This window comes from Lynx canadensis, chromosome D2 (genome assembly GCF_007474595.2).
Source record: "Lynx canadensis isolate LIC74 chromosome D2, mLynCan4.pri.v2, whole genome shotgun sequence".
NCBI classification, from domain to species: domain Eukaryota; kingdom Metazoa; phylum Chordata; class Mammalia; order Carnivora; family Felidae; genus Lynx; species Lynx canadensis.
In genome coordinates, this window is record NC_044313.2 from 73,411,609 (window position 1) to 73,438,706 (window position 27,098).

Consider the following 27,098-nt stretch of genomic DNA (forward strand, 5'->3'; position numbering starts at 1 on the left):
ATTTTTGTTTTGTTCTCTGCTTTTCCCCCTCTTTCTGCCTGCTGCCTGAAACGCGGGTGCTGCCATCTTGCGCCAGGAGAAAGACAGTCGAGGGCCAAGCGAGGGCCAAGTGGAGGGTCGGGGAAGGCTGGGCCCTAAGGATTCCGCGGATCGCTTCCCCCTGGGCTCGGTTTATGTGAGACAGAAATAAACTCCTATCTGGTTTAAGCCACGGTGATACTGAATTTTCTGAATCTTGGAATTGAATCCCGCCCTCCTCATTCCAACAGTTCCATCTCAGGACAAAGTCACCACTGAAAACGGCTGGCAGGTCTAATCCACTATGGTCCATCTACAAAGCTATTCCTCGCAGCGAGCGCCGAAAAGCACACGTTGTCACCGAAGCTACCTGAGATGGTTTCTAGAACAGCAGAGCCACAAGTTCACCCGTTCGTTTATCCGCTGTCCCACGTGTGCACTCGGTGCCGGGTGCTAGGCCAGATCCCGGAGGTACAGACATAAACAGGATGGACTGGGCCCTGTCCTCCCGGGAAGTGCTCCCACTCTCACAGGGAAGAGAAGTCAGAGAACAAGCAATGAGATGAGGGGAGGAAAGCGTGAAAAGGACAGCGTGGTGTGGAGATTCAGCCCTGTGAGGAAGCCCATCCGCTGACAAGCACGACCACGTATCCTTCGCTTGTCAGACTCACTTTCATGGGAGGAGAGGGCAGTCTGCAGGGAGGAAAAATGGGTGGGCAGGCCAAGGGAGAAACGCGCATGGGGTCAGGGCAAAGGGGAAGTCGCCACCACTGTGCCGGGCCACCTCCACGTCCCGGGCCAGGTGTGGGTACAGGCCAGTGGCTTCTCTAGGTGCAGTGGGGACAGACATAGGCCACTGTGTCCCCTTGGGAGCGACTTGGCCTTTGTTCTCTCCTGCTTTGTAATGCTTCCTCCCCCAGCACCTGCCCCGCTTGCCTACAGAGACCTCAGAACCAACGCTCCACCAGGGAACAGCCCTCTCTAGACATCTCCCCACTCGGCTGTCTGGTTCTCACTCAGCACTGTCCTCTGATCCCCACCAATGTCCCCTCCAGAACCTCACTCCCCAGGCTTCTCCCATCATGGTGTAAGGGCGCATCCCTCTATTTTTTAAAAATGTTTATTTATTTTTGAGACAGAGAGAAAGAGAGAAAATTCGAGAGCTGGGGAGAGGCAGAGAGAGAGAGAGAGAGAGAGAATCCCAAGCAGTGTCTACATTGTCAACACAGATCCCAGTGCAGGGCTTGATCTCACAAACCTTGAGATCATGACCTGAGCCGAAATCAAGAGTCAGAGGGTTAACTGACCAAGCCATCCAGGAGCCCCAGGGCTCATCCTTCTAATGAATCCCCCATTCCTTTTCTAATCATTCTGCTTCCCTTTCCAGATATTGATGCTGTGACATCCAAAGAAAAGCGACAGAATCTTTGTAGGTTCAAGGAGACGTAAGAATTGGGACAAGTAAATGCAGTGAACGAGTCGGAACTGGATTGTGGAAGGAGGGTGGGGAGTGTTATAAAAACATTATCGGGACCTTCCTTGGTGACATATGAATATCGACTTCATGTTAGATCATAGCATTGGATGAGATCATCGTGTCATGGTTATATAAGAGCAAGGCCCTCTTGGGAGATATTTGCTGGAGTATTTCAGGGTGAACAGCCATATTGTCTGCAACATAATCCCAAACAGCTCAGCAAAATAAAATGCGAATAATATGTATTCAAAGAGAGAGAGAGAGAGAAATCTGTATGAAAGGTATATAGATGTTCCTTGTACTATTCTTGCAACTTTTCTGAGGAAAAGAAAAATTCTTTTCTAAGAATTTCTTTCAAAATACAAAGTGGGGGCGCCTGGATGGCTCTGTTGGTTAAGCGTCCAACTTTGGCTCAGTTCAAGATCTAGCGGCTCATGGGTTCAAGCCCCACGTCGGGCTCTGCGCTGACAGTGCGGAGCCTGCTTGGGATTCTCTCTCTCCCTCTCTCTCTCTCTCTCTGCCCCTTCCCTGCTCATGCTTTCTCTCTCTCTCAAAATAAATTTTAAATAACTACAAAGTAAAGAGAAACATCTTAAAGATTAGAGAGAAAGAAGAAGAAAAGAAGGAACCCAGAGGCAGGCGTGGAGGTATTACCAAAAGAAGAGTCTGAGAGTCGCCTGGGTGGCTCAGTCAGTTGAGCGTCCGACTTCAACTCATAATCTCATGAGTTCGTGAGTTTGAGCCCCGCATCGGGCTCTGTGTTGACAGCTCGGAGCCTGGAGCCTGCTTCGGATTCTGTGTCTCCCTCTCTCTCTGCTCCTCCCCTGCTCATGCTCTGACTCTCAAAAATAAATACACATTTAAAATAATATAAGAATAATAAACAAAATATTAACAAGAGTTTGAAAGAGCTAAAAGGTCACCCAGAAGGGAGATGACCACGGGAGACGTGGTCTAGTCTGAGAAGCCCTCGAGACCGGGGACAGAGCCTCATGGTTTCCCCGGGCTCCAGACCCCAGCCTCCCCGCATGATAACAACCCTCCTTAACTTTGTTTGCCCTGCTATTTATAGAGCGACTGCTTTCTACATAAGGCCCCGAAATAGAAATGTTAAAAGAGCGGCTGGTGCCTCACGGGAACCTAATAAAACGTCTGTTTCCAAACAGTCCTGCTTCTGTCATAAATATTCTGTGGTTCTTGCTCCTTCCTACTTTATTAGCAGGCGCATTTGCATCAAAACGGGACTCCATTTATTAAGAATTTATCTCTCCCTGCTGTTTACCACCTGCCTGAAGGTTCACGGGGCCGCCTGGGACGTCGCCCACGATGGGGTCACACTGGCCTTAAGCCCAAAGGTGAGGGGCGCCCGGCCAGCCCAGTGAAGACTCAAAGAGGGATGCCGTGTTCTGGGGCCTCAGCACACTGAACCTAAAAGCTGATGCGCTCGCACACATGTACATGAGTGGCATTGCTGGCCATGTCCCCGGGGAAGGCTTGGTGGGATCCGGGCAGGGCAGCCCCCATTGGCTGGCAGACAGATCCTCAGATGGCCTGTAGGGTCTGCTTGCCCCCAAGACTTCCGGGTCCCTTCATCTTTCCAATTTATCGTTGGATGATGTCTTAATTTGCTCAAGCAGATTACCAGACTGTGTGGCTTAAACGAGAGACATTTCTTTCTGGAGGTTGGAGGCCCAAGATCAAGAGGCTGGCCCGTGGGGTTCCTGGTAAGAGCTCTCCTCCTGGCTTGCAGATGGCCGCCTTTTCTCTGCGTCCTCACATCTGGACTGTGGGAGGGGGCAAGTGAGAGGGGGCTCTCCAGTGTCTCTTCTTACAGAGACACTAATCTTATCGGGTCAGGGCCCCACCCTAATGACCCTATTTCACCCTAACTGCCTCCATAAAGGGCCTGTCTCCAAATACAGTCCCACTGGGGGTTGGGGCTTCCACATATGAATTGAGTGGGGACACCATTCAGCCCCGAACAGACGAGCTGTCGCTGAGGCCCCCAAACCCTTCTTTTGGTGAGAACCAAGGCTGCCCCCTCCTTTCGGCTGCCTTCGGGCCTTGCCTACCATCTCCCCCCTCTTTGCCAGATCGTGGCCTCGGCCTACCTCACACTGAGGGGACCGAGGGCCAGACCAGAGGCAAGGTGGCTGGACAGGCCCAAGGCGCTGCATGTGGGAAGCAGGCAGGGGCGCAGGCTGCCAGTCAGGATGGGCCCTGTACGTGAAGCCCCGTCCGGGCTCCGACCCTCCTCAACCCAGGGCAGCCTCTGCCCAGGAACTGACCGTGAGAGAGCCACCGAGTGACCCCGGCGCTGGGCACTCAAGGGCTCTGAAGGGCTCCGAGCACAGCAGTCCTCACGTGTGATTGCCATTCAGCTTTTTTGCTCATTGTTGCATGCCTAACAATCGGGAATGTTTTACTTGGAACCGGCGTGCAATCCCATCATGCTCTACTTCCTTTGTACCGAACAAGTGTTATTTAATGGGGCAGTTTTGATTGTTTTGGAGATAGGCACATATTTGGAAAGAGGAGGGGTTTGTGTGCCTTGATTATATTGGCCGGCTTCCTTTATTTTTTCTGGGAAATCCTTCTTCCCGTGTGTAGAGATGGTAAGTCTCACAGAACCGCACAACAGAGCACATGAGACCCTTGCCCCCCCTCCTGGGGCAGTTTCATCCCAGCCTGCCCGCTCGGGGTCCTGGGAGGCCACGGGGCAGGGGCAGGGGCTGAGTCAGTGGCGCCTTGGGAAGCTGTAACGTCACACTTAGGTGAAGCCATCCACGTGAGCTGGCCTGTCTGCTCGGTACTGGAGACGGGGACATATCAAATTCCGAGTGGGCTCCAAAGGCCTCGTGCTGGCCCCGGGTCAGCACAAGCGTCTGGGGCCCCCTCCCTTCCCTTTCCGCTCCTTTCCTTCAGCTCTCCCCCGCCCCCCTCCACCGGGAGGCCTTTCCTCTCTCACGGAATGTCAGCCTTCAATGGAAGAATGACCATTGTTCCTTCTCAGGGAAGAGGCCTTCATGACCGCTGTCCTTTCTCGCATCCTGTTCCTGGATTCTGAGTCCCACTGTGGGGCCGCCTAGGCTTTCTGCCCACCTGGGAGCCCGCCTGCCCTGGGATTTGCCCCCCCCCCCCCTTGCGCTCTCCTTCTCCCCCAGCCAGCTGGCTCTGGCCTTTCTCCTCTCCCCTCTTCAGGGCCACCAGACTCCTTGTGGGGAAGCGTCCTCCAGGGGTGGGGGTGGGGAGGCACCTACCTGGGCGGCTCCGCCTTCTGCTTCCCCATCTTCATGCTCTGTGCATCATGGGACACACTTGTCCAGGACCTCACGTGGCAAGACCCACAGCCAGCTCCCCCACCAGGGTCCTGGGTGCTTCTTGGTGGCACCATCTGGGATGCAGACCACAGAGGGCTTGCTGACTCACCAGGGATGGAGGTGACTGTCTCCCATGTCTTTCAGGGCAGAAGGAGGCCTAGTCGGCGTCATGTCTCACAGACTCACAAAGTCCCCTGCTTGCTCGCCAGCCCCTAGTCCCGGGGAGCCATTTCTGCAGGCTGTTACCACCCAGGGACCCAAGGACACCAGGCCTGCGTCCTGCTCCACCCCCAAGTCCCAAGGCCCGGGACAGGGGTGGCTGGCTTGGGAGCTGGAATCCAGAACATTACTCCTATTTCTGCAGCTACATTTTCTCTTCACCATCTGTAAGGTCGGCTCCTTCTGAACCCTCAAAAAGTCGAATGTGATCACTTCCCTACACGGGGATATAGGCGTGGAACCCAAGGATCTTTCACGGAGAACACCAAACCTGGAAGGTGGCCCTGAGAACGTGCTCTGACCCCTGTGCGTGTCCAGCTTGTCTCCTGCTTGGGGGCCACGGCGCGAGCGAGGGCAGGAGGAAGATCTTGGCACACAGCTTCTTGTACGGTGCGCTTCCTGTCCTCTGCCAGTCTCCTCTTCGTCATCCTCACCGGGAGAGAGGGAGAGAGAGATGTGCTTCACAGCTTTTGTAATTTCGTTTTCCTGCCGTTATGAAATGTCCTAGTAAGCCCACACTTCGGCCAAGCTCAAAGGAAAATCAGTCGCGTTTCCATCCCCGGACACAAAGCGTACCTGCTGGAACAGGTGGGAGCTCCCCTGCTCGGGGTCCCCAGGGCACGGCCTGTTTGGACCCCATCCCCAAATCCACCTCTTCCCCTTCTCCCCAAGGAAGGGTGTGGAGGTAGAGGCTAGAGCCCCCACGGGACCCAGCCAGGCCGCGGCCAGCACCCACACGAGGCCAGCTGTCCCCTTCAGACACAGGATGTCAGGTCAGCGCAAGCCAGAGGCCTTGGGACCGAGCCCCGGGCCAGAAACTACACTGGCTGAGATATTTCTTAGAAACAAAAGAGCCGGCGGCCCCTCTGTGACGGAATAGTCATCTGGGAGCAGCGTGCAGATTAACTGCTGTGTGTCAGAGGTTGTACCCGATTCAGAGACACTGTGGCCCTGTTTCTTTCATGCTCAAGGCAACAAGAGGCCTGGAGAGGCCCAGTGTTGACCCAGACCAGGAGTCACAGCTGGAAGGGAGAAACACTCTGAATCTAATCTAAGGGCTTCTGTTTCCTTCTGTTAATGGGCTCCCTAATCCAGGGCTCTCCTCCCCCTGGGGCCCCTCCTTGGCCAGGGTGACTCACTACTATGCCAGCATATGCAGACGGCCTCAACGGTAGGGTCTCTGCTTGCTCTCCATTAGGAACCTTCCCACCATGGCCCACGACTGTCACAAATGCTGGTGCTTTCCAGGGGTTTCTCCCTCCACCCAACCTCTTTCTGCAAGAGAGCTCCTCTTCTGCTCCATGATTCCAATCACCTGCTGCTTTCCATGGCTCATGCCTCTAGCATGAATTTCTCCTCTGAGCCCCAAACCAGATGCCCAGCTTTCTACTGGACGATGGATTCTCATCTCAACATGCCCCACAACCAACTGTTTACCTTTCCCCCCATTCCCTCCCCAGAGAATAGGACCCCCATCCACCTGGCCACCCAAACCAGCAACCCGAATTTACTCACCATCCAGGTCCTGTAGATTCCACCTTTTGTGATTTTGTTTCGACCCTCTCCTCTCCACCCCCACCACAATGTCACTGTCTCCCCAGGCTTCAGCACCTCTCTCGTCTGAACTCACACATCCCTCCAGCCTCCCTCTGGGCTTAATTTCTTCATCCAACCTCAGCAAAGCCACCGGAGTATCCCTCTAAAACAGGAAGTTCTGGCCACATTATCCCCCAGCTTGTACCTTCAATGGCTCTCTCTGGCCCATTGGGAATCATATCCAGCCTCAGCCTGCCCTGGGCCCCTCTTGTTCCTAATCTCCAGCTACACTGAAGGCCTGTCCTTTCCCAAACATGGCCTTATCCCCCACTCAAGTGTCTCTGCCTACCCTGTTCCCTCCTCACCCCTCCCAAGAGATCCACAGCAGAGATCTTTCTCTCTTTCTTTCTCAAGCCTCCATTCAAGAAGGCCCTCTCCCACGAAAACACTTCCTGACACAACAGAACACATCAGTAGTGCTCACTGCTTCAGGGCGAAGGGGCCCACATCTCATGGCTTTGTTTTCTCCTCATCTGTTCCATCTCGATGGGCATTTGGGCTGTTCCCAGTTTAGGGCTAGTACACATAGTGCTGCTATGAGCATCCTTGTGCTTGTATACTGGTACGTGTATTACCTCCAAGCCTTTCCTTTCCTTGTGGAAAAGTTTTAAATTATGGATTCGATCTGTTTAACAGTTATTAGACTGGTTAAGATTCATATTTTCCTTATGTCCGTTTCGTAAACTGTGTTTTATAGGAATTTACCATGTATCTGAATTTTCAAATGTAATGGCATTTTACTGAAGGTGGGCTCTGTTGTGATGTCTCCTTAACATGCCTAACATTAATGATGTTTACCTGTTCTTTCTCCCCCCGCCCCCTTGTTCAGTCTTGCTAGGGCTTTATTTTTTCAATCAGTTTTATTATTCTTTCCAGATAATCTTTTAGTTTTGTCGATGTTTCCTATTTTATGTGTGTTTTCCACTTCATTAAATTATTCATTTATCTCCTTTTTTTCTTCTTTTTCCTTTCTTTTGGGTTCAGCTACTGGACTGTAAACTCCTTGAAGGCAAATGTTATGTCTTGGCTGTTACATTTAGATGTTACATTATCAGCCTAGCATAGTGTCTGGCACATAGAAAATGTATAGTAAACTTTTAGGGAAAGAGATGAGAAAAGGAAAGGAGAAAAAAAGAAGAAGAAGGAAGGGAGAGAGTTGAAAGGGCAATAGAACTGGAATATAAACTGCCCATATGTCTGTGAGTTTAGTTGTAAGACACCTGCATATTTCTATGTATGTGGGTGGGTGGGTGTGTGATATGCTAGGGCCCTTTAATTTAAACATTCTGCTGTCATGACTCCAATGCAGCTCATGGTGTGAATCATAAAGATACCTTCTCCTTGGAAGGTCTCACGGAGTGTTACTCAGCACATACCAGGAATCAGGTCCCATGCTTGACACTAGACAGGCAAACATAAATAAGGACTGGCTTCTGCCCTTCAAAAGCTCAGAAGAAAAATCTGGACGGAAAACAAGTGGACTCAATCTGGCCAGCGCCTGTTTTGTAAATAAAGTTTTAGTGGAACACATCCATGCCATTCAACTATGGCTACTTTCACACTACAACCAAGTTGAGTAGCTGTGACAAAGACACAGGGCCCTCAAAGCAAGAAATATTTACCATCTGGACCTTTGCAAAACGTATCTGCCCACTTGCCCGAGATAATAGACCCCGAAAGCTAAGCCATGGCCTTGTCCACCACGGACGGAGCAATGCATGCTCAGCAAATGTGTTCTCAAGGGCCCAGGAACTTTCTGGAGTTGGACTGAATGGTGGGTATGAATCATTCATTATCTGGTAAGTGTGTACCTTTTCCTCCGAGCAAATGCGGCACAATACCCAGCAGGTATCAGTGACCTCTCTGTAAACTCATCAGCTTATCCCAGGCAGGACCTCCTCCAGAGATCTCCTCCAGGCCCCTCATGGCATGTGGCCCGAGTTGAGCAAATCTTGAGACCCAGAAGCAAAAACCAAGGTTCCTATAGAGAAGTAAGGGTGGCCGTGTAGTAGACTGCTAACTTCAGTCTCCACGGCCTTATCTTCTCTTTTTTTTTAATGTTATTTATCTTTGAGAGAGAGAGAGAGAGACAGGCAGAGTGTGAGTGAGGGAGAGGCAGAGAGAGAGGGAGACACAGAATCTGAAGCAGGCTCCGGGCTCTGAGCTGTCGGCACAGAGCCCGACGCGGGGCTTGAACCCACAAACTGTGAGATCATGACCTGAGCTGAAGTCGGATGCTTAACCGACTGAGCCACCCAAGCGCCCCTCCACGACCTTATCTTAAATCAAAAATTCCACCAGAAGAAACTTCTTCCTTCAGCCAGGATTGCATTAACAATAGTCTCAGAACTTATGCCCAGGACAACCTCAGAGACGTTCCGTTCTCCTGCTCTGGGCATTTAGTGACCATCCAGGTGGATAAAAAGGCAAGGACAAAGGCTGGGGACAGGAAAGTCCCACTGACCCCTCCAGTACTGGAGACACACCAATGCCTTTCCAAAGCCACACCTTCTCTGAAATGGAGATACTGTCTTGACAGAACGATAAGAGGTATTCATCCTCTGAGACAAAAAAGTATTTACAGCATGCAGGGCTGCAAACTATTAAAAATTCAATCTGTGAGGGCACCTGGAAGGCTCAGTCAGCTCAGTGTCTGACTCTTGGTTTTGGCTCAGGTCACGATCTTATGGTTCGTGAGTTCAAACCCCACTGTCAGTGCAGAGCCTGCTTGGGATTCTCTCTCTCTCCCTCTCTCTGCACCCCCCTCACTTGCTTTCTCTCCCTCTCTCTCTCTCAAAATAAATAAATATACTTAGAAAAAAAAGTTCGATCTGTGTTAATCGGCTACACGGAGAATTTTCATCCCAGCCCTCACTCTTGGAGGGCAAGCCTCAGAGCTTAGTCGGTTCTGACACATGGCTTGTTGGGTAGCATGTTTTTCTTTCCCTACAAGTGTGTGCGCACATGCGCTCAACTTTTTAAAAACCGTGGGTTAAAAAAAAATAGTAAGTTGATCGGTAAGTCAAAGTGTCAGAACGGTCTGGGTGAGAGGAGGCACCGACAGGAAAGCCAGAAGCAGCCTGAGCGTTTAAGACTCGGAGAAGGAAACAGAATCTCCATTCAACCCCAGCAGATCTCTGACAACAGAGCCCACACAAAGCCAAACGTCATTTTCTTTATCTTAATTTATTGATCTCTGCTGGCGGTTGGAAGCCCTCAGACAAAGAAGGGTGGTGAGTCCACAGCAGCTAATGCGTCTCCCTGTTCTCACAATAAGGGGGTGGGGGCTGCAGGGGGGACCGCGGAGTGCATGAACGTGGTGGTGGGGATGCCGGAGAACCCGTGGTGCTCGGAGCAAAAACACGTGCCTGCGTTTCTCCCACAGCAGCATTTTTGAAAGTAGCCCGTTCATTTAGTTGGAAGAGAGCTCACACCAAAAAAAAAAAAAAAAAAAAAAAAAAAGACGACATCATATCATCCTCTCCCACCCGCCCAGTCATCTTGAATCACCAGCCCAGAAACGCAACCGTGGCCAGGGGGTGCACCCCGAAAATTCACCATTCCAGGGCGCTAGTTAAAAGGTCTGTGATCACGGAAATGTGAATTACCAGAGCTGCGCGGAAAATCTTCACCCAGATGTGGCTCCCTCCCAGATGCCGGGGAGGCCCAGGTGCAGGCGTCGGGGAGGCTGGGTGCGGGAGACAACCCCAGGTCAAGGTCAGTCTACGACCCTCAGTATTTGGCCCTCCGGATGTAAAGAAAGCTGGTTCTTGGGATTTCTGTTTTCCCTTCCGCTGCTTCCAGAGGGCTTTGGGGTTTCGCTGTGCTGGGGTTCATGAGCCCTCATCACAAAACCGAAACCAAAGTCACAGAACGACGAGAAATCACCAGCCCGTGGCACGGTCAGAGCCGTGCATGGGACCGCTGCAACTCTCAAGCAGTTTTTTGGGCGACTGAAGTGACCTCCCACCACGGGCTTCGCCAGGCTGCTCCTGCTTTGTTTGCAGGGTGCCTTCCTCTCCCAGAGAGGCCACCTCGCAGGTGCTCACCTCGGGCAGGGTCCAGTAGCCCTTCAGGTGGCTCCCCTCCGGCCTCATTCCTCTTGCTGTCTGATCAGCTTCCAGCCCACCGCCCCCCACAGCCAGAAGGCCCGGAGCCTCCCCTCCAGGATGTCTCCTGGCTGAGACCTCCTCCCTGTGACACACACTGCCAGCCCCCCTGCCGGGCGCAGTGTGGACTTGGGCCTAATCCCAGGAGCGCCTCCCCCTGTAGACTGGCCTCCTCCCCAGTGAGCCTCCTCCTTCGACACCCACTGACCCTGGTCTCCAGCCAGGCCTTGAGGACGCCCCCAACCAGTCCACACCACCGTGCCAGGCATCCCTTCTGCAACCGAGGCCTTGCCGCCATCGGAGAAGACCTCGCGGCTGTCCCCAGTAGGGCTGTGACCATCCGCGCTCTCAGCCCTTTGCACACATCATAACCCCACCTGGACATTTCTCCCCCCCCTCATCTGCCCACTCCACCCCCTCCTCAAAACCCACTGTGGCTCTGCCTCCCTGCCGTCACCCTCCGGGGCCGGAGAAGGGTGACCTCTCCTCTTCCTGAAATCCCCTCGCGCTCACTGCCTGCACGGCCTCTCATCTGACATTGCGCCTCTGGGACAACGTTGTATTGTGATGACGGGGCTGTTCCTGTACTTCCCGGCCCCCTAGGCTCCCACCGGCTCACTTTCAAGTTCAAAGTCTCCTCCTCCTCAAAACGCTACCTCTCCGATGACCATCAGAGCGGACGCGAGCCATTTATGAAGACGGTGATGAACGGTGGCCCCTGGGGCTGCCGGTGCCTCCCTCCCTTACGGGTACCAGTGGCAGGATCCCTCCCCGACCCCGACTCCGTGCCTTCCAGATCCAAGTTCTCAGCTTTCTGGCTCTCGGGTAGGCTTCGTCTACCTCTGGCTGCACTGATAGTCGGACAGCACTTCTGATTCGCAAACACCGGGCTGTTTTAAGAACTTGATCCCTCTTAGGGGCGTCTGGGTGGCTCAGTCAGTTAAGCTTCCAACTCTTGATTTGGGCTCAGGGCATGATCTCACGGTTCACGAGATCGAACCGCATCCGGCTCTGTGCTGATCGTGGAACCTACTTGGGACCCTCTGTCTCTGCCCCTTCTCCACCTGCACTCACTCTCTCTTCAATTTAAAAAAATTAAAAACAAAACAAAACAAAACAACCCAGATCTCTCTCAGAACTCCCAAAGATGGCCTTCTCACATCGAGAGCCGCGCTCCTCAGGGTGTGGGTTTATGCCAGAACGTGAGGGTGGGGAGGGAGTGGAGCATGTAGGGTGGCGACGGAGAATTACCCGAAAAGAAATTACGGATTCACAGCAGGCGGGAAGAAAGGTATCCACAAAAATACAGCACGGACACTTGGGAAGTAGCTGGAAATGTTACGCTTTTCCGGGTAACCCCTCCACGCTCGCGCCGCCCACCCCGTGATGCCAGCAGGGTGAGGTGATGGAAAATGTCAGACACCCCCAGATGGGTCTGGAAAGAACAAAAAGAGTTAAGAGCTCCAGATATCATTCACCGTAGTCTGCGTTTTACTCTCATGGGACTGCATCTCGCTGACGACTGAATGAGTCAGCTCCTTGGGGCAAGACGGGGGCTCTCCTGGGCATCGACCTCACTGCCCTGTGCCCTCAGTGCCCCGTCCCCCGCGCCACACCTCCCAACACACGCAGGTTGGCTCCTAACAGGCCCGGGGGGCCGTCCCAGGGCCTGGCGGGTCCAGAGATCGCTGACCCTGTCCAAAGAAGGGGCACCGGGGTCACTCAGTCTCTGGCGTGGGAGGCAGAAAAGAGGGGCCACCACAATTTACAGGAGCTCACGGGGGGCGAGCAGTAGCCAGAGGGTCAGGTGGCTTCGTGGAGGAGCGAGGAGGGAGTGGTGTTAGTTCGTTCTCCACCTTCCCGTGGCCCAGGGAACAGGGCGAGAAAGAGTCCCAACAGGAGTAGTCAAAGCCTCGTGTCACGACCCCCGCCCCTGCGCCCGGCCCCTACAGCACCCACACCGGGCGGGGGCCCAGCTCTGCCTCACTCCTCATTAAAAGATTTCGAGGGGGGCGCCTGGGTGGCGCAGTCGGTTAAGCGTCCGACTTCAGCCAGGTCACGATCTCGCGGTCCGTGAGTTCGAGCCCCGCGTCAGGCTCTGGGCTGATGGCTCGGAGCCTGGAGCCTGTTTCCGATTCTGTGTCTCCCTCTCTCTCTGCCCCTCCCCCGTTCATGCTCTGTCTCTCTCTGTCCCAAAAATAAATAAACGTTAAAAAAATAAATTTAAAAAAAAAAAAAAAAATAAAAAAAAAAAAGAAATAAAAAAATAAAAAAAAAAACATAAAAGATTTCGAGGGTGCCCAGTCGGCTGGGCGTCGGACTTCAGCTCAGGTCATGATCTCACGGCTCTTGGGTTTGAGCCCCACGCAGGACTCTCTGTTGTCAGCACGTCATCCGCTTAGGATCCTCTGTCCCCGCTCTCTCTCTGCAACCCCCCCCCCCACTCACGTTCTCCCTCTCTGCCTCTCTCTCCCTGAAAAATAAACAGGAAAAAAATCTTTAAAAAAACAAACAAACAACTTCGGTCCTGGCCCTCTGAGTTCACCGCCTGCTCCCCCGGGGGGTGGGGGTGGGGGGTGGGAGGGGAGCACGGGGTCTGCCCGGGTTGGCCGTTGGACCCAGGATGGGTTACTTCTCCTCTGAGCCAGCTTCTTCATCCACAAAATGGGACGATGATGGAGTCTCCCCCTCACCAAGGTCGTGCAGATTAAATGAAGGGTGGGCTTCCTTCCCCGCTCTCTTTGAGAGGGGCCGTGGACGGCGACAGCTGAGGAGACCCACGGGCCTGCGACCCAGGCCCTGCATCCCCGGAAGCTGGGTTGGGGGGGGGGTCCCCTACAGCCCCTCAGGGCCTCAGGAGGTGACTCCTCACCAGTGGCTTGTCCCCAGGCTACGCCACACATGGCTTGACCCAGCCACTCTGCCCTGAGGTCCTGGGACGGCGCTGCGACTCCTCCCCGGGGCCGTCCCCGCCTGGCTGGTGCCCACCCTGACCTTCCACGGCTGCCTGGGCAAGCAGGTGCCAGGGCTGGGGACGCCAACCCAGAGACGTCCGGCTCTGGCCGCCGCATCCGTGGGGTGGAGGCCCACAGAGGAGCGACCCTGGGCCCTCAGCAGCCGGCTCACCCCCCCCCCCCAACACGCACACGCCCACGACACGCCCTTGTTTGGCCAAGTTCCGCTGTCGGGGCTCCATCCCAGGCCGGGAGCCGCCAGGGACATGCGCCCTCACTGTGAAGACGCTTCCCATGACAAGCTCCGGGGCTGTGGCATCCGCCTCCCCGGCTCCTGTTAGGGATGACTCTCACGTCACGGGGGGACAAGTCTCTGGGATGATGGCATTTGCTGTGTTCGGCTTCTCTGGATGCCCCAACCATCAGGTGTCGGGTTTGGATTTCTGTTCTCTCGAGAAGGTCTACACAGCATACACCAAGCAGGTCTCACTGGGATGGAGTTGACTTGGGGAGGCCTAGCCTGGCTCATCGGCTTAGCTGCGGATTTGGCCTCAGGGTCTCGCCAACCCAGCAACTCCAATGTCCCTGGCAGCTGCCCCGGGGAGTCAGGCCCCCAAGCCCTGGGCAATGTGGGGTCTGCTCTTCAACTGTCATAGGACCAATGTGTTTTAGAAAGCGCCCCTGCGGGCGCCTGGGTGGCTCAGTCGGTTGGGCGTCCGACTTCGGCTCAGGTCACGATCTCGCGGTTCGTGGGTTCGAGCCCCGCGTCGGGCTCTGTGCTGACAGCTCGGAGCCTGGAGCCTGCTACCGATGCTGTGTCTCCCTCTCTCTCTCTCTCTCTGCCCCTCCCTTGCTGGTGCTCTATCTCTGTCTCTCAAAAATAAAAATAAGTAAACATCAAAAAAATTTTTTATTAAAAAAAAAAGGGGCCCCTGCCTCAGTCTCTCAGCTGGGCTTGGATGGAACCTTCCTATGAACAGTAAATGAGGGCCAAGTTTCCCCATACAGATTGTGAGGCTTCCTCCAAGCACTTTTGCCTTTCTGAGGCTACTAACATTCTGGCTAAAGCTGGGCAGGAGTCTCAGGGTGTCTCAGATGCAGGGTAGGTTCCTACCCCTGGGGTTCTGTCCGTGTCTCCAGAGCAGGCCAAGAAACTTTCAAATGACATGGTTGGGCTATTTGGTCTGGGACTGGAGGCTACCATTCCAAAAAACCAGAAAGGAATATGATGGGAAAGAAAAGTGGCAGGATCGCAATTGCTGGTTTAAAGTGCCTAGATCTTTCCAGAAGTCTGTATGCTAGTTGGAGGGAAGGGTCTCCATCTTCCTCATTGTTGTATCCCCAACACCTTAGCACAGCCTGGGGAAAAGAGCCAGGGCCCCCCAAGCCTTTAGGGGGCCTACTAGCCTATATGACAGCTCTGTAGAACAATGCCCTTGTGCAAAGAAAAAGACGCCCCTCTTTTCAGGTGAACGAAGCCCCCTAGCATATCCTGTGAGAAATCACAATCTGGATTTCAGTGCCCATTCACATTCCATCTCCCACACCTCGCACCCTTGGCCAAGCCAAGAACCCTTGTGCAGTGCACAAACCGCACATCTGTACACGGCCATCCCTGAACGTAGAAAGTGTTCAAAACAGGTCATTAAGTTGAATGCACGCAGTAGGGAGATGTACCGTGGCTTTCCAAACCATTTGACTTGTTAATGCCAAGTAAGCTGCCTGTTTCAATATGAGTTTTCATTGATTGGACTTTATACGGCGAATCAAGCCTTTTGGAAATCCCAAACCCAGACCAAATAGCCCGACCACATCATTTGAAAGTTTCTTGGCCTGCTCTGGAGACACGGACAGAACCCCAGGGGTAGGAACCTACCCTGCGTCTGAGACACCCCGAGACTCCTGCCCAGCTCTAGCCAGAAGCTCCTACTGCAGCCCTATGTGGCAAGAAAGAGCAGAAACACGGCTCAGGGTTTTTCTGGGGGGAGCCCCCAGCCCCCGGACCTGGCCGCATCCCCCAGGGCTCCCACCCCGTGCAGCAGAGGAGCGGTGACCCACCACAGCCAGCACGGGGCAGGGCTCTGCTTCTCCGAGGGGACACGGGCCCCCCAGAAGGGCTTGCTCCCACCTACCTCACAGGATGGCGCGGGGATTGGTGCCATCATTTCAGAAATCCACGCCCCGCCTCCATCCGTCCCACGCGACGCCAGGTCCCCGCGGACCCGACGCACGCTCCCCCGTGACACCGCAGCGAGGCCGTGTGGCCTCCAGACGCACTCGGGGTCTTTCTCACGATTCCAGAGGCGGAGGCCTCCGTTCGTCTGTGTCCTTGCACAGCGGTGGCTCCGGCAGACACCCGGTCACGTGACTGTCTGCTGAGGTCACTTGGCGCTCTCGTCCGCCATTCCCCTCCACGAGGTGCAGGAAGTGCGGGACGGGGTGCTGGCCAGGACGGCCGTCAGCAGAGAGCCCCGGGGCTGCTCTGTCCCCCTGGCCGCTCCTCCCGGCCGCCCCGGGTGGGTACTGGCGCTGGGGAGGACTGTCTGGCAGCCAAAGGCAACCCCCAACTGTGGGGACTCCTCTCCTCTGGAGCCACCAGAGCACAGGGACCCTTGCACAGTAGCACACTGCACACTCACCTAGCTCTGCGCAGAAGAGAACACGTTCCACACGTGTTGATCGCACGCCTGTGACACGTGGCATGCTGTTCCCCTGCGCACTGGACACCGGAGCGAACCGCCAGTCCCCCGTGTCCGCCTGCGCACAGCTTACGTTCGAAGTGACCTCGGTCCTTGCTGGACACTGGTCCCCAGCGCGCCCCAGATCAGCAGGCTCCCTCCCGGTTCTCCATTCACGTTCTGCCTAACATTTACCATCCAAAACGCATGGGGTTGAGTCCAGCCTGGGAGGTGCCGACCCCTGGTGAGAGGCCACTGCCACCGCCAACAGTAATCCCCCCACCGAGGGTCTCTCTTCTTTTATCTTCCTCCCTGTCTCAGCCCTCTGGATCTTCTTTCTCTGTCCTGTACCATTTCCTCGCTTCCCCTCTCCCATCCTCTCACCTCCCCTGCTCGCTCTTGGATGCTCGGGGAAGAGGCTGCCGACCCCGGCCCAGCACATCCGTATCTGAGACGCTTTCCGAGAGCCGGGGAGTTGGAGACGCCCTTCCGTTGCATGCTGCAGCCGGGTGCCCCAGGAAGGCCCTGCTGACCCTGTATGTGCACTGTTCGTGGACAGATCCCGTGGCCCCGAAGGTAGGGGGCCGGGGACGGGCCCCCCAGGCCTGGCTGACCCATCCGAAGCCCAGAGAAACCCTAACGAGAGCGGACGCCGAAGCACGAGCACCTTCCACCATGCTTTCTCCAACGCAGCCCAGAGGCTGTGACGGAGGCTGGCCCCCAGACTCACTCCGCCTCTCACCCCACTGCCAGGAACGCAGGACCCAGGGGGATGCCGCGCCCACAGAGGACGCACCTCCTAGATCCTGCTGATGGATGAACACTGCAGGTGTCAGCCTCTGGACCCAGAGCCGATGAGGGTCACCATTAACATCGGAACACCGGCCTCTGCAGAGGCAGCCACTCTAAGAAATATTCTAGAAATGCGCTGCTGACCACACGAGAATATCCCGCACTACATATACATTCGCGTAGGTTGAAGTACAGTCTTAGAAACGGAAATCTGTTTTGGACAACGGCAAATGAAGACGTGATGCTGTACAAGGAGTCTGCAAAAAGGAACCGCACAGGGGCGTCTAGACCGCAATGAGCCAGGGCGTCTCCCGAACACCCAGTGAGCACAGGCTGAGCCGGACCCACACGGCCTACGCACGTTTGCAAAGCTCTCTCAAAAGTGGCCCAGGGGCTTGAACCCGTTTTTTTTTTTTTTGTTTTTTTTAAGCCAAGAAAGGGGCCTCTGGGCGGTTCTCTCAGTTAAGTGTCCAACCTCGGCCTAGATCATGATCTCGCGGTCTGTGAGTTCGAGCCCCACGTCAGGCTCCGTGCTGACAGCTTGGAGTCTGGAGCCTGCTTCGGATTGTGTCTCCCTCTCTCTCTGCCCCTCCCCTGCTCATGCTCTGTCTCTCTCAAAAATAAACATTAAAAAAATTTTTTTAATTAAAAAAAAAAGAAATAAAATTTCAAAAATTGTAAATATAGATGAGTTTAAGTGCAAAATATAAACATTCCCAACATCAGGAAAATAAAAGTTTTTGTCTATTTTTATGTTATAATATTATAAAATATATATACATTGAGGAACCAAAATTGAATAATAATATGCATTTTTCTTTATTCACTACGATTCACATTTTTTCTCACATAATTCATCTCAAATAAACTAAGTGGAATGCATCACTAAGTGAACAAAGGACACATATCATGAGTATCATTTTAAAAATTATATTAAAAAAACTTTCAATGCAAAAACTAAGAATACACTAACCAATAGAAGATGGTTTTTTGGTTTGGTTTTTATTTTAGAGTGAGAGAGAGCACGGGTGGGGGAGAAGGGCAGAGGGAGGGAGAGAGAATCTTAACCAGGCTCCACATTCAGCACGGAGCCCGACACGGGACTCGATCTCACAACCTTGAGATCATGACCTGATCCAAAATCAAGAGTCAGACACTCAGCCAACTGAGCCTCCCAGGTGCCCCTGTAAAAAATGTTTTACTCAAAATAATTTCTTTATCAAATACCACTTAATAAGGAAAAACATTTTTCCACTCACAGGAAGTTTTAAGAGATTGTATTAGGTGTCAAAATATGGGAGAAAACTCTCATCAGGACCTGTTAGATTCAATTTTAACTTTTGAGTTTCTTTTTTGAGCAGTTCTATCCATCTGTTAGGATTGATATTACTTGACTTTTTTTTGTTCTTTATTAGAGGCTTTCCAAAGGGGGGGGGGAGTGATTACTTACTTTCTTAAAGGAATTCTGTAGCATAATTAGTCCACACATTCATTGGACCCTTTACTGCTTCTAAGTTACATTTGAGGATCTTAGGGTGCTTGATTTTCTTATATGCTGAAACACATTTGCTATTTCATTGATACTTATGAATTATTCTGAACAATACGAAGAAGGATGCAGCGACCCGGGTTAGCAGGAAGATATAACAGTGAGATAAGCCATCAAAACGGCATCCTTCGGAGTCTTCCTGTAAAACTTGCAAAAGTATGGCATCGTCTTCAAGAGGGTATAGAGGAACACCGGAGACACCATCTTTGAAGTTTGAATTGAACACAGTTGACAATTCGGAATCTTTTGTTTTCTGACGATAACGGCAAAGAGAAGAAAAAGAAAGGAAGCTATTCCAACAATTCCTAGATGAATCAGGAGACGAGGGCAGAGACAGTAGGACCCTAGACCTTAATGACAATGATGAAATTGATCACGTAAGTGAAGTCTCAGGCCCAAGTCTTCAGAGATCTGTATGTTCAACAAAGTCTCCCAAACTCGAAATCTGATGGGCGAATGATTTATTGCCATGGACCAAGAGGCATTACGGTGCTCTCGTCCCACCAACCATTCCACCCGGAAGACTTCATCCCGCAATGTTTTATCCCATGATCTCAGACCCTTGCATCCGCTCACAGGGCATTTGGCAGTATTCTTTCATCATTTACGATGTCTATGCCATTGGGAATATACTTGAGTGGATAAATGTTGAAGGCAGGTACGTACAGAGGTGGCTGAAAGGAATCAGAGAAATTTGTGGGGTTGATCATCTTAAATCAAAAGATAAAAATTCTTGGCAATCATGAAGCAAAGAAGATGGCCATCTCCTCATCACAATGATGTGCTGGCAGAGGCTTCCCTTTTTTTTTCTCGTATGTTGACAATGAAAGTGCACGAAGGAGAAGCGGAAGCAATGATAAATTAGAACATGTTAGAGAGAAGGGTGAAGCCCGAGTCCAGTACTTACGAGATGGATGTCCCAGAATCGTGCATGGTCACAGACGGGCAGCTGGCTAAATGCGAAGGGTGTTCCTCCCTTCTGGTGTTTACATGTCCCAAATCAGGAAAATACGGGGGAAAAATGTGGATGTTTTAGGTTCGATTCTCGTGTCTACATTTCAAGCAGGGTCATTTTTCGCTCTCCCTTTGCTCTTCTGCAAATTATGTGTACCATGACTAGAAAAATGTTTTAGAGGTTTTGTTGGACCCAGAAGGTAACCAGGGATAACTATTTTTCCTGGGACACCGAGGGCTATACAGGTAGACATTTCCCAAAATGTATTCCACAGAACACTGCTTCGTGGCCAGATATATTTGAGAAATGGCAGATGAAACAGAGTTTAGTGAGATTTTTAACTGCACCTTCTCTGGACTTTAACATGTAAGATGTCCAAAACTGGCTTGACCACAAATTCTTCGGGTGGGGAGGGGCGGGAGGTGTGCAGAATATTTTCATGGGACTAGTAGTCTATGAAAGATAATTTCTTAAAGAATTTTTTTAAGGTTTATTTATTTTTGAGAGAGAGAGAGACAGAGTGTGAGCAGAGGGAGGGGCAGAGAGAGAGGGAGACACAGAATCTGAAGCAGGTTCCAAGCTGTCAGCACAGAGCCCAACATGGGGCTTGAACTCACGAACCTCGAGATCATGACCTGAGCCGAAGTTGGACGCTTAACCAGCTGAGTCCCCCAGGTGCCCTGAAGAGAATTTTTAAAAAACTGCTCTACAAGATAAAAAGACAGTAAGCCAAACCATATTATTAATTAGCTAAGATTAAATTTATGGAAGCTTTTCTCCTTTCTTAGGGAAAAATTAAAGTGTCAGAAGCCCAGGAGACAAGCCCTGTAAGAGGGCTGGGGCAAGACGAAAGGGAATGAGCTGGGAGCCCTAAGGCAGCCCTACTGAGAAGCAGACATGTGGAGAGAAATTTCCATGCTCTCAGACAAAGAGGGCACAAAGAGGAATTAGTTTATTAGCTTTATTTTGAAAAGCAGGAACAAGATTATTCTAGAGACAGGGAATATAATCAGACCCTTGGTATTTAAAGGATTTAACAGAAAAGCTCTCTGACTCCTACAGAGCTTCTGAAGGGGGGCAGGGGAGGAGACTGGGGGTACAGGGAAGAAAGGAAAGCAGTGGGGGGAGGGTGTATCTTTTTTAAAACTTTTTGACACAGAGCCCTGGGCTCCCACCACCTGGATGTTGCTGATGTGAGTCGAACAAGCCCCCTCTGAGACTGGGGTGGCTTCCCTCAAGAGTCCCGGAAGGGGGGCTGCAGCCCTCACCACTGGTTCCCCTGCCCCCCATCCCCATCCTAATCCCGATCCTGGATCCCCACCAGCCACCAGTTCTCTCCACGAGCCCAGGCACACACTCCACCTTACCTTAAGAAATAAAACAGGGGCGCCTGGGTGGCTCAGTCCGTTAAGCCTCTGACTTGGGCTCAGGGCACAATCTCATGGTTCACGAGTTCAAGCTCCACACGGAGCTCTGCACTGACAGTGCAGAGCCTGCTTGGGATTCTCTCTCTCCCGCCCCGTCTCTCTCTGCCCCTCCCCCAGGTGCGTTCTCTAGCCCTCTCTCTCAAAATAAATAAAGCTCAAACAAAATTTTAAAAACACACAAAAAAAGAAATAAAACAGGACAGTTGCCCCTGAGCTGTCCCAGGCCAACACCGCTGCTCATTCCCTGGCTCTGACTCCTCTCCCGTCGAGGACACTTCTGCCATCACCCCATTTCCCCCGTGATCCCACACCCTGCTCCAGCAACTGACTCACGTCCATGCTTCCTTTCACAGAGAAACTTCTCCAAAGGGTTGCACAGACTCACCACCACTACCTCTTTGCATCCTCTCTTCCACCTCCTCCAGCCAAGTTCTTGCCTCCACCACCTTCCCGAAATAGGCCACCAAAGACTACGTGAAGCCCATGGTAATGCTCACTCCCTTCTAGAAACCCTTTCCTGGGTGACTTCTACAACCCCACCTACGTCTGGTATTTCCCCTGCCCCGCTCCCCGTGCTTCCTCAGACCCCCCTGTCTCTGCCAGACCTTGAAAAAGTACTTGAAGGTCCCAAAGTGCTGACATGGTCTCTTCTCTCTTCCATATCCACAGCCTCGTCTGGTCCCAAGACTTTAAACATCACCGATATGCTGGCGACTGTTAAATTCTATCCCTGCGCTGGTTTCTTCCAAAAGCCCAGACTGGTCAAGTCCAGTTACTTAGCTCAGCATCTGGGCTGAGGCGTCTCAAACTCTGCATGACCAAAGAGTAAATGTGAATCCCAACTCAGCTCCCCAAACCTCCCCTTCTCCACCTTCAAAGACCCTATTTTCAAATAAGGTCACATTCCGAGGTCCTTAGGTGGAGGTGAATGTTGGAGGGCACCACTCAACTTAAGGCAACCTCCCTGCTTAACGCCTTCCGGGGACTTCCCATTCTAACCGGAACAAAATCCAAACTCCTGTAAGGTCCTCAAGATCTAGGGCCTGTGCAGCCCCGTGACCTCACGTCCCTTCTCTGTCCGTCCATTTACCACATTCCAGCCCTTCTTTCCCTCCCTCAAACCTGCCAGCGAATTCTTCCCTCCAGCCCTTTGTTCTTACTGCCCTTCCTCTTAAAACAATACCGCCCCCAGACCTCCACACGGCGGCCTCTTCATCGTTCAGAACTTAACAAAAATGTCACACCAAGAAACCCTTTCAGGGTGCACGGGTGGCTCAGTCAGTTGAACGTCCGACTTCAGCTCGGGTCATGATCTCGCGGTTTGTGAGTTCGAGCCCCACGTCGGGCTCTGTGCTGACAGCTCGGAGCCTGGAACCTGCCTCGGATTCTGTGTCTCCCCCTCTCTCTGCCCCTCCCCTGCTCGCTCGCCCTCTCTCTCTCAGAAATAAACATTAAAAAAATAAAAGAGAGAGAGAGAGAGAGACCCTTTCTACCTAAAGTAACCGACACTCCACCCCCAGCCATCACATCATTACCCCGCTTCGTCTTCTTGAGCCCTCTCACCAGTACGGACATACCTCATTCTCCTGCTCTTTGCTTTATTGCATTTTGCAGATACTGCTTTTTTTCCCCCATTAATTGAAGGTGTGCGGCAACCCTGCGTCTGACAAGTCTATGGGCATCGTTTTTTCAACGGTATTTTCTCACTTCGGGTCTCCTGTGTCACATGTTGGCAATTCTAGCAATGTTTCAAACTCTCTCGTTATGGTTTTGTTTGTGAGAGTGAGCTGTGATCAGTGATTACAACTCACTGAAAGCTCGGGCGATGGTTAGCGTTTCTCAGCAATAAAGTATTTTTCAATTAAGGTATGTGCTTTTTTAGACATCATGGGCTTGCATGCTTAATAGACTGCGGTATAGTATACACATAACTTTAATGTGTGCTGGGAAACCCAAAACTTCATCTGATTCTCTTTATTGTGATGCTCGCTTTGTCGCAGGGATCTGGTCCCGAAGGTTTGCCCGTCTGTGACATTACCGGGTCTGTTGATGAGCTGACCACCTACTACACCCATGAGAAAATCAGCCCCTTGAGCACAGAGACTCTGTCTTATTTGCTTAGAACAGCGCTCAGCACAGAGTAAGCGCTGGCGTTAGAAATCGCGGATTGGCTCACTCAGGACCCACGGCATCAGTATTGCAAAATCCATCACAACAGGAAGTTGCCTGCCTGCAAGACACAAGTTGGAAAGCTACAAATCACATTCCCCAGACTCCCCTGCAGCTCCAGTCCGGCTGTAATTTAAATTCCTCAAGTAACAGGAAGTCACACAAGACTTGAATCTGAAACCGGGTTCAGTGGGGAGAGAAGTGTGGCTCAAGGCATCAGCATCTCCTAGTGGATTCGTCCCCAACAGCTCAGCCTGCGACCTCCATCCTGAGTCTTTTGCTAGTGTTCTAATGCCTTGCAATCAACCTCCTTCTGCTTACACTCACTGGGGTGGTTTCTGTGGCTCTGCAGGTGAGCACCGATCAAAGCATTGCTCGATAAATATCTGCTGACTTACTATGACATGGCATCTGGAGCACCCCAGATATGGGTTTGCAGGAAGGGGGCCTCCAGCCTAGAAGTGATGCTACAGGGCTCCCCTCTGCATCATCGTTACTGGCTATGCTACGTTCCTAAGAGGCTGCTGTCACAAACCGCCACACGCTTTCTAGCTTAAAATTAGTCGTTTAATTCTCTCGCTCTTCTGACATCCAAAGTCCAAATCAGTACCATTGGGCCAAAGTCAAGGCGTAAACAGGATCATGGCCCCTGGGGAGGCTCTAGGGGAGAATCCGTTCCTCGCCTCTTCCAGCTTCTGGTGGCCACTGACATTGGCTTACAGCCACGTCACTCCAGTTTTTGCCTCCAGTTTTCCATTGCCTTTTCTCTTGTGTATGCACGCGTGCATGCACGCGTGTGCACGTGTGTGTGCACGCGTGTGTGGGTAATCTCCCTTTGCATTTCTTTTATAAGGACACCTGCCAAGGCATCAGGGATCACCCAAACAATCCATAATCTCTCCATCTGAAGATCCTTAACTTAGTCATATCTGCAAAGTACTTTTTTTCAAAATAAGGTTAACACTTACCCATTACAAGGACCAGGGCCTGATATATTTAGGGCCATTATTCAGCCTGCTAGACTGGCCGTGACCAGAAAACTTTGTTCTGTGAAACCTCCCGGTTATCATATGACAATTCCACCATGCATGCTCATACCTCACCTCACCTCCGTCAAAGTCCCTTAAAGGACTTACCTAAGAGTGGAGAGTGGGCAAAGCAGAAAGGAGCTAAGCTGGAATGCCTACCAGACGCTGCCAGCCAAGGGAACCAGGAACTGGGTGAGCCAAGATCTGACCAGGTGGTCTACACTCAGCTGAGAGCAGAAAATGAATAACCAAATTGCTGGAGCTTCTGCCAAACGTGTTCAGCTGTATCCGATAGGCCAGGCGGGAGACGAGCGCTTGGCGCACCCACCCTGGCAGACAGGTGTACTGGGCCCGATGAACTCTTGGAAAAGGGCCACTTCCTAGCGAAGGGCTGGCTTTCCAAAGCCAGCTTCACCCACCTTTAAGGAGGAGGAAAGAAGGTCAAAAAGAGAAATGAGAGTAGGGGAGTATGAACAGATGGCAGCCCGGACCCAATCGGCTATCTGACAAAGATCAGGAGAAGCGAAGAGCTGAAGCAATTATCTGGATAAATTAAGCAAGAATAAAAAGAGGTGATGGGATGTGGGAACACTTCCAGCCAGGGCCAGTGATCTACACCATTCAACCCTCTAGACAATTATCCAAACTTCCTCGCACTTGTGAAGGTGACAACAGATGGAGGCTACGGTGGCTCTAAGGGCCCACGATGATTTCACCTATCTTCGCGGACACTTGACGTTAAATCAAGCAGCTAAATTGGATAGATATAAAAGTATCCAAGTAGTGACGGTATAGAATCACGCAACGTTCAAATGAACAAAATAAAGTGGGTTTGACCTTTTTAACTAACGAATAAAATGCTGACATCGGCACCATGTTGTTTGGCAAACTCTGCAATATTAATCCATTCATTTTTAACTATTTAATAAGTACCTGAGCTACATAATGAGAAATGAACCTTGCTCTTAAGGGGCAAGTAGAAGAAATAGAATATATTCACAAATAACTCATCTCATCTTTTCAATAACCTGTGGATTAGTCATTCCTATTCCCATTTTTACGGATGAGAAAAATATGTGGCAAAAACGTTGGTAACAGAGCCTGGATTTGCACCATATCTCCCACTGCCAAATTCCATACTCTTTTCCACATTACTCGATGGTTGCTTGAAAGAGGGAGCATTGAACTGGTCCTCCGAAGCTACGTGGGATTTGCACAGGTTGAAATGAAGGGAAGGGCACTGATTGTAAAAGGAACAGTGGGTGTTGGGCTGCAGTCATAGTACACGAATGGGGAGTTAGAAGGAAGAGGAAGTTTATGGGTAGAAATTATGAGCTCAGTTTTAAAAATATTTTTGTGGGACCTCTAGGATGTGCAGAGAGAAGACACTGACAGTCATTCAGAAATGCAAAACTGGAAACCTGTAGAGAAGCTTGGGCCAGATATTTAGATTAAGGGTGTCCTGTACAAGAGGGGTGCCATAAGTTTACAAAGGCAAAGTCTGTGATGCAAAGAAGTGAGAAGAGGAAAGAAGAGAAGAGGGCCAGGAATCTTTAAGAAATTCTACCTTTAGGAAATAGAACAAAGGAACGAAACATGAAAAAAGAATGGGCAGTCAGGGGAGCTAAAAAAGTCAAACATCCCAGAACCTGAAGGAGGAGAGAATTTAAGAGAAAGAGGCAGAAACCATGACAAATCCTGCAAAAAGATCAAGGAGACTTTGGACCAAGAAAAGGTCACTGGGTGGGCAGCTGGGATGTTTTGGTGACCTTTAAATAAAAATATATGTTTGGGGAACAGCAGGAATGGATCACTCTTTTTAAAACTCTGATGCCAAAAGGGAGCAGAGGGAAATAGCAGGAGCAAGGGAGAGAAAACTTTTATGGAAAAAAATTACATGCTGGACCGCATAACTTAAAACATTACATCTTCTTTTCTCCAACCCTCCTCCACTATTCTCCACTGATTTGTAAACGTATTCTGGCCAAGTGAATCAATCAAGATGGGAACACTAATTTGAGCAGACTTGTCAACATTATTCTGGAAAAAAGGAACTGAGACACTGTTCTAGCAAGAGTTATCATCAAAAATAGCTCCACATGGTCTGGTGATTGGCCAGAACTGCAGAGTTTAGGTTCAGATGTAGCACGGCCTTTATTTTTTTGTATAGAGGATAGTTGCGCATGCTCATAGGGGAACGCCCAGCGTCAAGGGAGAGGTTGAAGATGCTTTATGATTCTACACAAGTATTGAGAGAAAGAAGACCACGTAACACAAATAAGGGCTTGGTTTAGAAAAAAAGAAGGAACATTTCTTTCCCTGGGATGTGAAGGGGAAGAAAAGAGAAAGAAAAAGTCTGACGATGAGGAGAAATTGGAAGAGGACCATGGGAGACTAGGTAATTCACACCCAGTCTTCTCCGTGAAAACAAACATACAAGGTACACAAAACCTAAAAATCGGGGCGCCTGGGTGGCGCAGTCGGTTAAGCGTCCGACTTCAGCCAGGTCACGATCTCGCGGTCCGTGAGTTCGTGCCCGCGTCGGGCTCTGGGCTGATGATGGCCCAGAGCCTGGAGCCTGTTTCCGATGCTGTGTCTCCCTCTCTCTCTGCCCCTCCCCCGTTCATGCTCTGTCTCTCTCTGTCCCCAAAATAAATAAACGTTGAAAAAAAAAATTTAAAAAAAAAAAAAAAAACCTAAAAATCAAATCACCTGTCTGGAGGCAACAGATGGCTAACACAAGAGTGAAGAATTAGCAAGCCAAGAGCTGGGGGGAAATGGAGGTCCAGAAGGTAAACCCAAAGCCT